At 36.9% G+C, this 15,527-nt stretch overlaps 1 pseudogene; it reads right to left on the bottom strand.

Moving 5' to 3' along the window:
* Positions 1 to 415: 415 nt before the first annotated feature.
* Positions 416 to 2,321, bottom strand: LOC132524081 (serine/threonine-protein kinase Sgk1-like; annotated as a pseudogene).
* Between the last annotated feature and the right edge of the window lie 13,206 nt (positions 2,322 to 15,527).

The following is a 15,527-nucleotide window of genomic DNA, read 5'->3' on the forward strand; positions in this document are numbered from 1 at the left end:
GCCTCCCTCCCTCCCACCCTTCCTATCCCACCCCTCTAGGTGGTCACAAAGCACCCAGCTGATTTCCCTGTGCTATGCGGCTGCTTCCCACTAGCTATCTATTTTACATTTGGTAGTGTATATAAATCCTAATGTATTTTTTTTCCTGCAAATATTTTTCAAGGTTTTATTGCAAACCAAAGTTGGTTTATCACACACACAAAAAGGTGTGTGGTAGGGAGGGGGGAAAGAATTGTACATTATTATAACCATGTTAATTACAGTACATTAAAATGGTGGTTTACATTACAAATAAGCCTGTAAGTTTAAATATACTAGTGTTATAACCCAATGTACAGACTTTCTTTATACAATACATATAATTATCAGGAATGCAAAAAAGAAACAAAAAACCAAAAACATAAATAATGCCCATTTTACAGGTGATATTTTAAACAATGAAAACACCAGGCTCTGACTGACAAGTGGGGCATTGGTCCATAAAAACCTTTTCTAAAAACGGAAATATTTGTAGCAGCAATGCTTCTTTAAGCATCTGGATACAAGTCACTGCAAGACCATTTTCGATAAATATTAGTTATTAACTATATCTTACAAAAAAAAAAGCCTACACATAAATTTATCTTCCAAATATGGAAGAAACACACAATGTCCCACGTTGCAGTGTCCTGCAAGTGTCACATTGATGCTTATAACTGAGTCCTTCTGTGAGCAAGCATACCACACCCATACGGCCGATCACACAGGAAGTCCACAAGGAAAAACAGAACAGAAACACTGGGCAACAGGAAGAACTTTGGAGCTAACGCGATCTCATCAGAAAAGGCACGTTTCATAAGATTCGTTATCACGGCCCGGACAGACCTTCAGAAGCTCCTTCTCCGAACAGCGTCCTCCTTCGAATGAGACCACTGCATCTGCCTGGGGCGGCCCTCTACTGCTCATTTCAGAGATAGCACCACATTGGAAGGAAGAATAAGGAAAACCTCCCGAGCTCACTGAGGAGGATGTGCTCTTCGAAAAGCTTCCAGCAAACAGTGTGCAATAAGATTGCCAAGATGTGCAAGCTTCCAGGGATGCGCAAATTCTCTTTTAAGAGGTCCTGTCAGCTGGCAGCTCTGCCAAAAGGCTAACTAAAACATTTAAAAAATGCCCGTAAAATGCTTCACAGCCAACCCTAAGACCATTCAGAGGAAAGAGTCCACGGGAGGTGCGTAGGAAAAGCCCAGGAAGGCCTCGGCCGCTTCCTTGACGCTGGCTGGGAGGAGGATACTGTCGGGCGACCGACCGATGGAGTTGGGGACCGGCTCTTCGGTAAACTCGGGATCAAAGTGCCACAGGTCGCTGGGTCCACTCACATTTGGGTTAAAAGGGGGAGTAATCTTCTTATTAATGAGATCATCCCAGTTAATTAGGGAGAAGAAGACGTGATTCCTCATCTCCATAAAGTCAACCTTGGCACCAAGCCTCTATGTCCTGTCCTTCTGCAGGAGGCCCTCCAGGACGTGTCTTGCAGAATTTGTAATATTTGGCTTCAACTGGAGGGGTTTGTTCAGCATGTTGTCGTACATCTCAGCTGTGTTTTGGCTATAAAATGGAGGCAGGCCATACAGCATCTCATATAAGACAGCCCCCAGACACCACCAGTCCACGGTCCTATCATAAGGCTGCTTATGAAGCAGGTGCAAGGTACTCGGGTGTGCCGCAGAAGGTGGACGTCGTGCCATTGTGTTCAGCGTTCTCCTTGCAGAGTCCAAAGTCAGTAAGAACAATGTGTCCCTGGGAACCCAGCAAAATATTCTCTGGCTTTAAGTCTCTATAAACGATGTTCAGAGAGTGCAGGTAACCCAAGGCACTGGCTATTTCAGCAGCATAGCACCGAGCCTGTGGTTCCAGGAAGCATCGCTCCCTCTGGAGACGGTAGAACAACTCTCCACCGTTCATGGAGTCTAGGACAAAGTACAGCTTGTCTGGAAAGAGAAGTGGAGGCCCACCAGGAAAGGGTGTTTCACGTTCTTCAGGAGAACATTCCGCTCTGACATAATATGCTTTTCCTCCTTCTCTTTCAGGACCGCTTTCCTGGTGGAGGAGAAGGGTTGGCATTCATGAGCGCAGGCTCCTGAGGTTGGGAGATTTTCAAAATGGACTGAACTTCAGGGTGTTTGCATTCATAAGAGTTACTGGCAATCTTCTGAATAAAGTTGTTCAGGCCCATCCTTCTCTGTTTCATGAAAGCGATGAGAATTGCTACCATGCCCCTCATCCTGGAGTAAGTCAGGGTGTCCCCAGCAGCCTTGGTTTTCACCGTCATCACCACAGAGATGGAGCACGCGGAGGCGTCAGGCACGGGAGACCGGCTCAGCCAACACTCTGTGTTTTTTATAAGACCGATTTTTACAGCTGTTTTCTGTTTACAACGAAACTGTGAGGGCGGTACAGAGATTTCCCATACACCCGCATTCCAACACAATTATCAACATCACTCACAAGAATGTTACATTTGTTACCAATGATGAACCTACATCGACACATTATAATCTCCCCAAATCCATAGCTTATTTTAGGATTCACTCTTCATGTCATACATTTAATGGGGGCTTGAACAAATGATGATGACATCCATGCATCATTGTAGTGTCACAGAAGAATTTCACTGCGCTAAAAATACCCTTTGCTACACCTATTCATCTCCCCCAAACTCCGATTTTATTTTACTGTCTCTATCGTTTTGCCTTTTCCAGAATGTCATATAGTTGGAAGCACAGGGCATGTGGCTTCTTTCACTTGGTAGTATGTGTTTAACTCTCCTCCATGTCTTTTCATGGCTTAATAGCTCATTTCTTTTTAGTGCTAAAGAATATTTCATTGTCTGGATATATCACAGTTTCTTTATCCATTTACCTACTGAAGGCTATCTTGATTGTTTACAAGTTTTAGCAATATGAAAAAGCTGTAATAAACATCCCCGTACAGGTTTTTGTCAGGGGTAAGGACAGTTTGATGTTTTAATATTTAACGAAAACATGGGAGGATAAGAAAAAATTCATTAGATAGAAAATGAAAGACAAGAACATTCCAGGCAATGGAATCAGTATCACAAAAAGGCATAAGTACAGGAATGCCTACTGTCTTTAAGGAGGAATGAGACACAAGCTAACAGAATCTTAAACAAAACAAAATAAAACAAAACTAACAAAAAACCTCAACAACTTATTGCACCTGCCTGACATGCTCTTTTCCCAATTTTCTCTTGGATAACTGATCACATCTTAAATGACAGGAGAAGAGACCTTCTCCAACTCTACCATACGTTAAGCTACATTTAGTCTATCTCCCTTCTTTCTCAGAGAACCTACTCCCTTTCCTTTGTAGCAACTATGATGAATAGGACTCATGTACTCATCTGCGCATTTCCTTTTTTAACGATGACTCCACCGTGAGCCGTTCATCCTCACGGATGAAGTTCTCGATAGTTTGCTTCACTTCTCTGTTCCCAGCACATGGCACAGTGACTGGTGTCCAGAATGAATGAACAGCAGATGGTACAGAGGGTAGCAGTCATTGAATTCATAGAGGGTTTGATCAGGATAAGGATGCTAAGGCCAAATTGTGTAGAAAAATCTCATTTGTTCATTCCTGTTTTGCTTGTTCTCAATCATTCTCTCAACAAATGTTTATTAGGTGCCTATTATGTTTAAATCTAGGTATCTTTTCTTTTTTTTTTTTTTTTAATTGCGGTACGCGGGCCTCTCACTGCCGTGGCCTCTCCGGTTGCGGAGCACACGCTCCGGACGCGCAGGCTCAGCGGCCATGGCACACGGGCCCAGCCGCTCCGTGGCATGTGGGATCTTCCCGGACCGGGGCACGAACCCGTGTCCCCTGCATCGGCAGGCGGACTCTCAACCACTGTGCCACCAGGGAAGCCCTAAATCTAGGTATCTTTTATCCAAGACTTCACAGGCTAGTGAATTCCACGCTATAAATGTGGGTTATATTCTGTGGGCCTTGAGAAACCACTTAAATGTTTTGCTTAATAGGGTAGTGATATGATCCCATCATACCTATATTTTAAAAGAAAGAACACTTTGGCAGTGGGGTGAAGGAGACTTGGAGGTATGTTCTGGAAACAATCAGAATATTACACTGTAAATTAGAAGTTGCACGAAGGTGAACAGAAGCCAGTGGCAGTGGGCTTATACGAGGGGGAAGATACAAAAGATATTTTGGAAGGTGACTGAAGCTGGTTTTACAGGATGTGTGAAGTAATAGAGAAAAGAGAGGCAAACATTACTGAGATTTCTTATGTGCGTGACAGTAGTGTGAGTCTTTCACCAAGTAAAGACTATAAAATATGCTATTGGATTCATTTGCCTGAATTGTTTATTAAAACAAGAAGTTGAGTCATTTAAGAGCATATGCTGAGATTATATCTTTACTTTAGTTAAAAGTTAGGCTATTAACTAAAATGATCTGTCATAGGTTCTGTAATTCATTTGTTGAAACAATAAAGTTTACTTAACTAGGAAACAGAAAGCCAAGAATACAGCACCTATAAAACCTCCCTAAGACCCTTTAGATTCTCACTGGCCTTCTTTAAGACAAAACTATCCAGTGCTTCGCTTTACATCTACATATTAAATTGCAAAACTTTGTCTCCTTCACCAAAATACTTTGCTGTTGAAGAAGATTTCTCCAGCAAGTACAGTTCCCTTATTTGGTGTTCTGCTAACTTGGTACCTTTCTTCATAATGGTAAACAGTTGTGCACTAATGCCTGTCCATTCCAACTTCTGATGGACTTTTCTCTCACCTTTTTTTCTTCTTATGACATTGTTTTTATCTTGTCCTTTCTAATGTCTTTGGCTTTAAGCACATGCAAATTTCCCTAGTTGAGGAAGAAATCCTTTTAATGTCACTGCTGACTCTTCCTCTCAGAACCAGGCCCCTTGTACAAGAGTTCTGTATGCCACCACTAAGTAAATGTCCTGGGAACTTGGGACAAATCTAAAAGGAAAAACATGCTGTATTGATATCCAGGAATGTTTTCTATTCCAAAGAAAGTCACTTGCCTCGATATATATTTTTTGACAATGTTTAAATTCTAAACAAAACTGTTTTTTCAGAAGGCTTCTATAAAAGGCAAAACCCATACCAAATGAAAAGAAAACAGAAACAAAATAATTATTTTCAAATACACACATGTAGATGGAACGGAAGTCAGAAAAGGAGACTGACTGGATCATTTTTGCCACCATTCCCAGCCATGAATGGCAATAGATGGTGCTATTTCACTAGGAGTGCCACCAGTAGGAGGTTTTTGAGACAAGCAGACAGGGTCTGAAGCATGACTCTGGTCTTACATAGGCAAGGACAGGATGAAGTCAAGCCCAGAAAATTCGGATCAAGAAGGAAAAATCAAAAAGATTGCCAGCTATAGGCAAATAAGGACCAGAATCCAGCTACGCTGCTGAGACCCAGTCCTGGGAGAAGTTCTTCCATCTCTGTGGTTCTTTGCACAAACTGCTGGGCCTGAGAAAAGAAGCCCAACAACCTTAGGAATTTTTAATAGTTAAAAGGAAATCTTATACTTTCCACAGGGAGGAAGAAAGAGAAACCACAGGCAAGCAAAGGCCCAGAAATGAGACTAATTAGAGGTTCCAAAATTAAGTTTGATTAATATGCCAAGTGCATTTGGGGGAATGGTAAAGAACAGGGATTGAAAGGAAGTAGTGTACTGAACCTTGAAAACTAAGCAGATAATTTTCAATCTGCTGCGGAAGGGAATTGGGAACAATCAAAGGTTTCTAAATAGAGAAATTACGGAGTAAAAGTACAGGGAAAATTACCAAAAAATAAACACTGCTTGGTTTTTAAGTTTTTTAGAGAGGGAGGTTCCCAGAGAATGAATTCCAGATGAAAAAAAAAATGCATCTTGAGAAAACAATGCAATCAGAAATAAACAGGAAATGGAGACAACCCAATTCACAGAATTCTGTAAAGTTCACGCAGCTACTGAGAGATGACGAAAGTTGCTGATTTTACATTTTGAAATAAGACGCAGAGCCAGAGTAGTGAAAAAATAAATGAGACATATATATCACAAGGGAGAGATGCCCGCAGTCTCATGGAAACCATCACACTGTTTTCCCAACACACCTACATTTTTACACAAGTCGGCCTCCAAACCTGAATTTAGAAACACTGAGTTCTAATTTCTATTCAACCTCCAACTATCTTGAGCAAATCCCATATTCACAGTGAATCTCAGTTTCTCCATCTACAAAGAAGGAGTATGGGACATAAAATCCTCAGGGTCCCTTTCATGGTTGACATTCCCGGATTCTCTAATGTCATAAAATGCTCATGAGAGTACCAAATTTTAAAAGCTATCCTGTTCCTTACTCTCCAAAAGGTGCTTGCTGAATCATTTCTTGTTTACACAAAGGAAGTCAAAGTATTTCAAGAAAATTACAATATAGATCTCTTAATGCTGGCATGAATTGATAGCAAAGCACTGAAAGAAAATTCTTTTGCACCGTATTTCTCTCTCTGCGCTGGAAGCACGTATTGTGATCTAAATGAGCCATTGTAAGTAATGGATAATGACACTGCATTCCTTTGTCAATAAAGCCTGAGATATGCCTCCAACTCTGCTCATTTGAACATCCCCAGATTTTCAAGAATTGACATTCATTTCCTCCTGCTCTCCTAGCACAAGTGGCTGGTCTTGTTTTATCATCACAGTTGAAAGGAATTTTGCTTTATGATGACTTTATTCAATCACACTCTAAAATGGAAAGTAGATGAACGGCGGGGTGGATTAGAAATAACCAGAAGTCAGAACCTGGATCTATATTTAGGGAGCAGTCCTGTAAAATTAATATTTTTGATAGTACTAAACATGTGCTTTATAAAGATTATTTAAAATCGTCATAGAAACAAATATATATATTACACAAAAGTTTAGTGCTATTTTAAAATACTTCTATATTCATTATTATAATATTCCTTATATTGTAGCTCTATAATTTCAAATAGGCTAAGGATAGGGAAAGATGGAGACTAAAAGCACAGGCTGGGGATTTAGAGTAAGGATGCCTAGAACTGCATCCTGGTTTACCTCTCAATATTATGTGCTCCTGGCTGCATCTCTTAATGTCTTAGAGCCTCACTTTTAGCTTAGGTAAGATAGTAGTTAAATCAAAATTAATGAAGTTAAGCATCAGTAGGCAGCCTACATTTACAGATGAAGTTTGGGAAGTGGGGAGTGATGCAGATAATAAACATCTCTTGCTGGATGGGATTTTAGAGCTCAGAAAAGGATAGAACATGAACAGATACCTACCATACAGTATTCAGTGCTGTAATAGAGATATAAATGTCCCAAGAAAGTGACACGGGTGTATAGGGGTAGAATAACTAATTTTGTCTAGAAGATAACATCACCAAGCATATCACTATATTAGTGGAGAGTTCCACAAAATTATATAAAAGAAAATGCTTTTTAAACTTTAAACTCACATAGGAATATTAGTTTCTTTCACTTATATAATTGAATAAACAACACTGGAGTTGACTATTTGATATTTTTCATATTTCTCATGATGAATTTATCTTAATTAAAACGTGAGACATTATTAGGTATATAAAGATATACAATTAGTTTGTGTAGGTAGTTGAAAATATTTCATTATCTCTTGCCTGCCTTTGTGTAAACAATGGAGTAGACCACAATATTCCTTTCACCTATTTTTTTTCATAGAAAATCCACTTAGACTCTAGAATTTCAAATTGATGTTTAATTTGGAAAAAAAAATGCATGTCAACTAGAGACATCTAGAGAATTCCTTCAGCTAGCTGCCCACTTTCTATTCATACTCATAATCATTTTTAAATCTTTACTAAGTATATTCTCTTTAAAGAAATCCACCATCATATGGCAAATAAACCTGTGTTATGAAACCAAGGCAGCCTGTCTGAATTGGAGACCCCACAGGACAAGAATTCCTTCTGTAATAACTGCAGGAATATCTATAACAGAGTCTCCTATAAATAGCACTGTATTATTTGAATGCTTCAATAAATCAGTTTCCAGATGCACTCTGCACAGTTACATTTCCATGATACGTTTTCTGACTATGTCACAAGTTAACCTAAAAAGATTCGAATTTTGTGTTTGCTGTGAGTTCATCACTTGACATTCCATATTTCTTATTGTTCAGAACAAAAGAATATGCACGTTTATACATTTTTCTAAGTTCCACTCATTGGTGTGTGTTATTTGAAACATCATATGAAAATGCACTTGCAAGTTACCCTGAAGGTGACACAGCAATTTACAAAGAGAAGTATGAACATCGTGCATTCATGGCAGAGCAATGTTCCCTTTTTGATTTGAGTTTTCTAAAATCTACAAATGCCACTGTACACCAATAACGATTCATTTTTTTGGTACCACCATTGGTCATGTGGAAAATATTTTTCCTGGATTTAAAAGAGCACATATATTCAAGCATGCATTTACAGTCTGTCCTTGTTCAGGATATAATTTCATGTAGATTGCAGACATTCTCTACTGTGTCTGATTCATCTCTGAATTTTCATGCCTAGCAAAGTCCCCAACACAACACCAATGCTAGACACATGTTTGTTGGATGACTAAACATGTCTGTTTATTCCTATCTCTTAGGATGGGAAGTTTGTGGGGTTTACAGGCACAAACTCCAGTTACATCGCCAACTAGCACAAACCCTAGAACTGCTGAGTCCAATCCCATTGCAGGAGAATGCCCCCCCAAAATACTCCAGGAGATTGTATTCTGGGTGTTTTTTCTTTCTATAAATTGGGTTATATAATCCAGATATAATGGAGGAAAGACTATCTTTGTGAAATTTGAAGTAGTTTTCTCCTGGAGTAGAAGCAAATTTAATGTGAGCTGCAGCATCTTTTGCTGTTGTTTTTGAGAATAATCCTTTACTTTGAGATGATTAGAATAAATTTTGAGGGAGAAAAAGGAAAATAATTTTGAGAATATGATGTGTGGTTTCCCGAAAATTGCACTTCTTAGAAACAGATCACCTAAAAAGTATTTTCCATCCAAAAGTACAGAAGCAGAATAAATAGCATCTCTTTCCTAACCCCTGCCTACATCTGCTACACATTTTGCCCAGGAATTCTAAAAAAGACCTGCAGAAATACTGCTTGGCTCTATGACACAGCAATAGAACTAGTACACGGAGATAATTTGGTCAAGGTCAGCATAACTATTGTGGTCAGGGAGATTCAGTAAAAAAAGAAAAAAACAAACAAACAACGAACAACCTGCATCATTTAATTTTCTTTCTCAGATAAAAGCCATGATAGGGTGTGTGCAAGACAAATGGTAGTCAGCCGATGTGCATTTTTATTCCTATTTCCAAGGACAGCAAAAATTGCAATGAAGGATAAATCAAAAGGTATTATTTAATGGACATCCAATTTTCTCCTGGAAGGGGAAACATGTTTTAACCTTACTTGGCTCCTTTTATTGTTTATTGCAGGCTTAACTCTCCATGTTAACACATCTGTTTGTCCCAGGGTTTTATCCATTTTCCTTAAGAATTTGATTCCTACTAAAATAAAATGTTTCTAGGAGAAATACCATTGGAAGGTGCTATCAGGTTCTGAGAAAGAAGGCTTTGAATACAAGCTTTCATGGGTGGTTGGGATGAAAGAAACAAAAGAAAAACATGAAACTATGAGATATGAAACTGCAGGGACAATAAAATTTAGGTCTTGGCTGGAAGCAGGGGAGCCTGTTACTACACCACCGGTTTGTCTTGGACTAGATCCGCCTGTAAATAATTTATCTATGTGTCCACAGAAAAATCAGGAATAAATGTAGTCACAGCTGACATTTTCTCACATAACAACCTAAAAATAAATTATTAAGCTTATATATTTTAAAAAGATTTTGTAGACTGAATTTTCATAAAGATTCCAAACATCTGGATCTCCATGGAATTTCACCCTATATCTTACTCACCCTTTCCACCACCGCTTAGTATTATAGATAAGTCTAAAAGCAACACCAGATGGTAGAGTGATGGCTGAGAAAGGAGAGCTGGCAAATAAATGTGTGTAAGATGGAAACTTTCAATGATAAACATGGGTGAAACTGGTTTGAGTATTAAGACAATATTTGCCAAGATCATATAAAAATAAATCAATTTCTGCTTGTATATTCTCTAAGGAATCTATGTTGCTTTAATAATGTACAAGAGATGAAATTCAACATGATTTCTATGTACTTTGACTTTTCTTTTTTGGTCTCAATTTTATATAATTGAGTCTAGAATGTTGAAAGCCATTCCTACAGTATTTTCAATTACATGGAATTAAAAAAAATATACCATAACATGAAAGAGCAATAACATGTTTTAAAATGAATGGTACCACAGATGATACATAAGGAGACTTCCTCTGGTCTATTTTTTTATTCCTGAATTCTGATTTGACTTAAAAAGAATGTACCAATACGTGCACTGGAAAATTGTAGAAAAGTACTAGACATAATTAGAAACTTTCATAATTTCTTTTTTGAGAATATATTTTATTTTAATCACATAAGCACACACACGTGTGTATCTGTAGATATATATATGTACATATAAAGCATACATATGTGTATATATGTATCTATAAATAGCACGTACCTGGAAACGTATATATTCTAGATAGGTAGGTATTGAGTAGAGAGGGAAAGAAATCTCTCACAATACCTGATATATCACATGCCCTCACTACATATTATCTTTAGCAGGAGAACATCTTAAAAATTAAAGGAGACTCAACAACTTTGAAACAAACTACAGGTGATTTGTAGTCAAATGGCTGAACTGTAGGCTTGCTGGGCCTACACACCTCTGCTTGTGGTATAAAGACCACAAGCAGAGGTCGATCTATTAATATTTAAGAAACAGCTGAGTCACAAACTGTTTATATCTTAGAAATTGTCTAGTTCACCTCCCGCCTATTTCTATTGAGAAATTTGCCAATCTTCTTAATAGATAGCCATTTAATCTCTGTTTAATCAAAAAGTTTACTCTTTTACATGAGCCATTGTCAAACAGTTCCATTAAAAATGTTCCCATTGTATTCTAAATGTTTTAATTATATCGAGTTAAAATCCTTAGCAAATTTTGCAGTCTAAACTGGTGACAGGTGTCACAGGATATAAAAAATCATACCTTGGTATAATCATAATAATTGAACTTTCACCTTTTATATCATCATCCTTTTATTGCCTTTTTGTTTAGTAAGAGGAACTACGGTTTGAGGTGAACAAAATTGGGTTTGAAATCCCAGCAATTATACCTAAAAGCTGCATAGACTTGAACAAGCAACTTTTCTTTCTGGGTTTCAATAATCTCACATTTGAAATCAGAATGGTAATTTATATGGTTAAGAAAAATAGAAAAAGAAAAAGGAAGAAAACAGAAGGAAAGAAATAAAACAGAATAGAATTCTGCTTTATTTACAGAACAGAAGCAGAGTCACAGATGTAGAAAACAAACTTATGGTTACTAGCGGGTAAGGGTGGGGAGGGATAAATCAGGAGATTGGGATTGACATATACACACTACTACATATAAAATAGATAACTAATAAGAACCTGCTGTATAGCACAGGCAACTCTACTCATTACTCTGTAATGGCCTATATGGGAAAATAATCTTAAAAAAAGAGTGGATATATGTATATGTATAACTGACTAACACAACATTTTAAATCAACTATACTCCAATAAAATAAAATTTTATTAAAAAAGAATAAAAGAAAAAAAAAGAAAACGTCTATTTTTTTGTATGTTGTGTTATTTCAGCTCGATCGCAGGCAGTTTCACCCACTGTGTCATTTAATGCTCATTATATTGGATAGATATTATCAAATATATATTTAAATTTGAAAAACTAAACAGTTCCATCAAATTTAAATCAAAATCCCTATATTTATAAAGCTAGAAAACAGTTCATATTTATTTTAAACCATTATGTAAGCACTTTCCAGGACAACTTTCTAAGAATCTACATTCATGGGAATCACTTTGTAGTGCTGGCCTCATATAGCTCACTTAAAAAAAAAAAAAAAAAAAGGAAGAAAAATTCCCCCAACTTATATTAACACAAATTTCAATGGATTATTTTGCTCTTTGCTTTTCATTTCTGTTTTAAAATATAAACCAAGTCTTTAAAGAATGTTAATATTATTTTTGCAATGCACTTGGAAAACTTTCATGGTGGTAAAGAGTGACATGCAGTTTGCATTATAAAAAAAAGACAAAAATACTTCCAATGAGCATAGGATTTTCCCCCCAAAGAATAAAAACGATTATTCACGGAAAAGACAATGACAATCAACTTATTTCAAATCCTTTCTCAAAAGGATAAATACACATAGAGATCGAATATAAGGAAACTACTACTGGTCCAAGTAGGAAGACTAAATTCTAGCCAATGTCCCTTCTGAGGCTCACTTTTTTCCTCTGAAAAGTGATGATCAAACTCTCTTCCTTGTGTTTCTTGCAAGTATGTCATAGACTTCAAATCAGATAATATGGGTGAAAGTTCAGTGAAAGCTATAAAAATCTATTCAGGTACAGAGGACTATTATTCGACAGCCATGCAGATAAAACAGCCACATATATATGCCATTTCAAAAGTTTTAACACCTTTAAAATGTAAGTAATGAGCACATTAGGTGCCATGCCAGGGGCCAAGGCTACACAGATGGATCAACCGTGCTCCCTAAGCATTCAGAACCTCTATATCAGGAGCTTCAGACATATTCATACTGTTTGATTCAATAAATCCATTTCTGGGGATTATTTTCTACAGAAATAAAATCCTAAGTATGGGGAAAGAGATCATATCAAAAGCCTTTTGTTGCATGGTTATTTATAATAGCAAAAATATTTGAAATGGTACAATTATCAACTACAAGCATATAGCTAAATTACATAATTTCATTTTCTTAATGAAATATTAGAGCCATTAAAATTATAAAGAATATGACTGGAAAGTCCGTTGATCTAACGGTCAGTTGAAATAACCAGGATAGAAGATTGTGAGTTAACTATAATTACCAGTGGGTAAAATTTTATAAAATAAATATTGTCATAGGGGAAAAGTAATGAAAAGACATATACGAAGTTATTAATTATTGTTAACTTTGGTTGGTAATATTACATGCAAAAATTCAAAAGGGGAGCCTCATTTCTATATTTTGCAATTTTCTGATGGATCTACTATACTTATAATGGCTTTTATTATATATATTTATATAATATACTTATTAATGGCTTTTTATTACAGAGATAATCATGTGATACAAAGGAGTGAGCTCAGTAATAGATTATTTTACTGCTGAATACATGTAAAACTCAGATATTTCTAATTTGCTTCTGATCATGTTTGCCATAAAAATCATTAGAAAAAATAATATACATCAAAAATTTCCCAACAGGGCTTCCCTGGTGGCGCAGTGGTTGAGAGTCCGCCTGCCGATGCAGGGGACATGGGTTTGTGCCCCGGTCCGGGAGGATCCCACATGCAGCGGAGCGGCTGGGCCCGTGAGCCATGGCCGCTGGGCCTGCGTGTCCAGAGCCTGTGCTCTGCTAAGGGAGATGCCACAGCAGTGAGAGGCCGGCGTACCGCAAAAAAAAAAAAAAAAAATCCCAACAACTTCATTTAAAATATATAGATCATGCTTTAATTAATAGCTCTCTGGGCTAGCAAATTACAAAAAAAACACACAAAAAAACACACTTTTCTTATTTCTACTCATTATGTCCCCAACATTAATTTCAACTATCCTAATTTCTCTTGAAAAGTTAACTTTTATGACCAGTGCATTTTGTCAAGATCAAAATCTAAATGCATGAAGAATTAACCTTGTACAATAATGAATTAACAAGATCTGAAAAAGATAAAATGAATCACTAAATGATTATCATTACTAAAATGTTCCACTCTGTTCTCTTATGGGGAATGATGGAACACTCTTTTATTGAACCCCATTATCCTAATGAGAAGATATTCTACACTTGATCATAGCCAAAAGGCTGGAGAAGATATTGTAATGACTTACTGCCAGTGCTTAATGAAGAGATTTCTTAATTATTGAAACCACATCTCTTTGATTAACGAGTCCCTTCCAATATCCATGCATCCTCTGCTCTTTAGTGTGTGGCAGAATGTACAGACTGCACATAAACTCTGGTTTTTCTTTCATGAAGGGAAACCTTATCTACCAATGGCAAATGCTGCTCTGAATGAACTTAAAAGAGGTTAAGTTTCCATTTTGTGCAGGCTTTGTTTAAATCTTGGTTCAATCACTTACTGATTTGTGACATTGGGCAGATCACTTAATACTCCATTGCCTTAGTTTCCTTTTCTGGAAAATATAATACCAACCTTAGAGTGCTATTGTGAGGATAAAAGGAGATAATAAATTAAAAGCTCTTAGAATAATGCCTGCACAGAACTAATTCTGTGTACCTGGACATGATTCTAAATAAAGTGAAAATTCTGGAATCCATCAGAACCTTGATATTATTATTGGGTACATAAATCAGTAATGCATTAGTTGTTTCTTTTTTAAGAACATGATAGGATGATTCTGTTAACGTTTCTAACGTTTCTATGCTCTTCAAATGACAGTCTCACAGACTTACAGACATAGAAAACAAATTCATGGTTACCAAAGGGAGTAAACATAACATTGCTACCAAAACAAATTTATGGTTACAAATTAGGAGTATGGGATTAACAGATACAAACTACTATACATCAAATAGATAAGCAACAAGAATTTATAGCACAGGGAATTACATTCAATATCTTGTGATAACCTACAATGGAATATACTGAAAAAAATAACTGCAGCACTTTGCTGTACACTTGAAACTAACACAATATTGTAAATCAACTATACTTCAATAAAAAAATAAACTAGCAAACATGATTATTCTGTTACTCCGACTTACAATGCCCTAGAGCAAGCAACCTTGAAATTCCAAATTTGTTCTAACAGAAAATTGGAATAGGAAGTTGCATATTTACAACTTTATTATAAAAAAAGAAAAAAAAATACAAAAATCACATCAATCTCGTTGGCTTCACAAAACGCAAGTATATTCTCTACAGAGGACATATTCTTCCCATTGTCTTCAGCCCTCAATTACGAAGGTAGGGAAAGTGGGACTAACTAGGGCATAACTTGAGCTACATGTGTAAAATCATATTAGTAGAAAGGCCACTGGGTATCAAAGCCTCCTTTATTGTATTCACTCATGTAACTGGGCTCCCCTGAAAACATGTTTACCACCAGGATAGAAACCTGAAACAGCCATGTGTCCTACTGAATTTGTGTAAGATGAAAGGTAGTTCCAACATGGGAGGTCTTGGTAATCTTTCCTAAAAACGTAGGAAAAGCTGTGGGCATCTTAAGAGTTTTGTCCTAACAATTCCATTTTCAGGCAATGCAGGC

The sequence above is a fragment of the Lagenorhynchus albirostris genome, chromosome 8 (assembly GCF_949774975.1).
Source record: "Lagenorhynchus albirostris chromosome 8, mLagAlb1.1, whole genome shotgun sequence".
Taxonomy (NCBI): Eukaryota; Metazoa; Chordata; class Mammalia; order Artiodactyla; family Delphinidae; genus Lagenorhynchus; species Lagenorhynchus albirostris.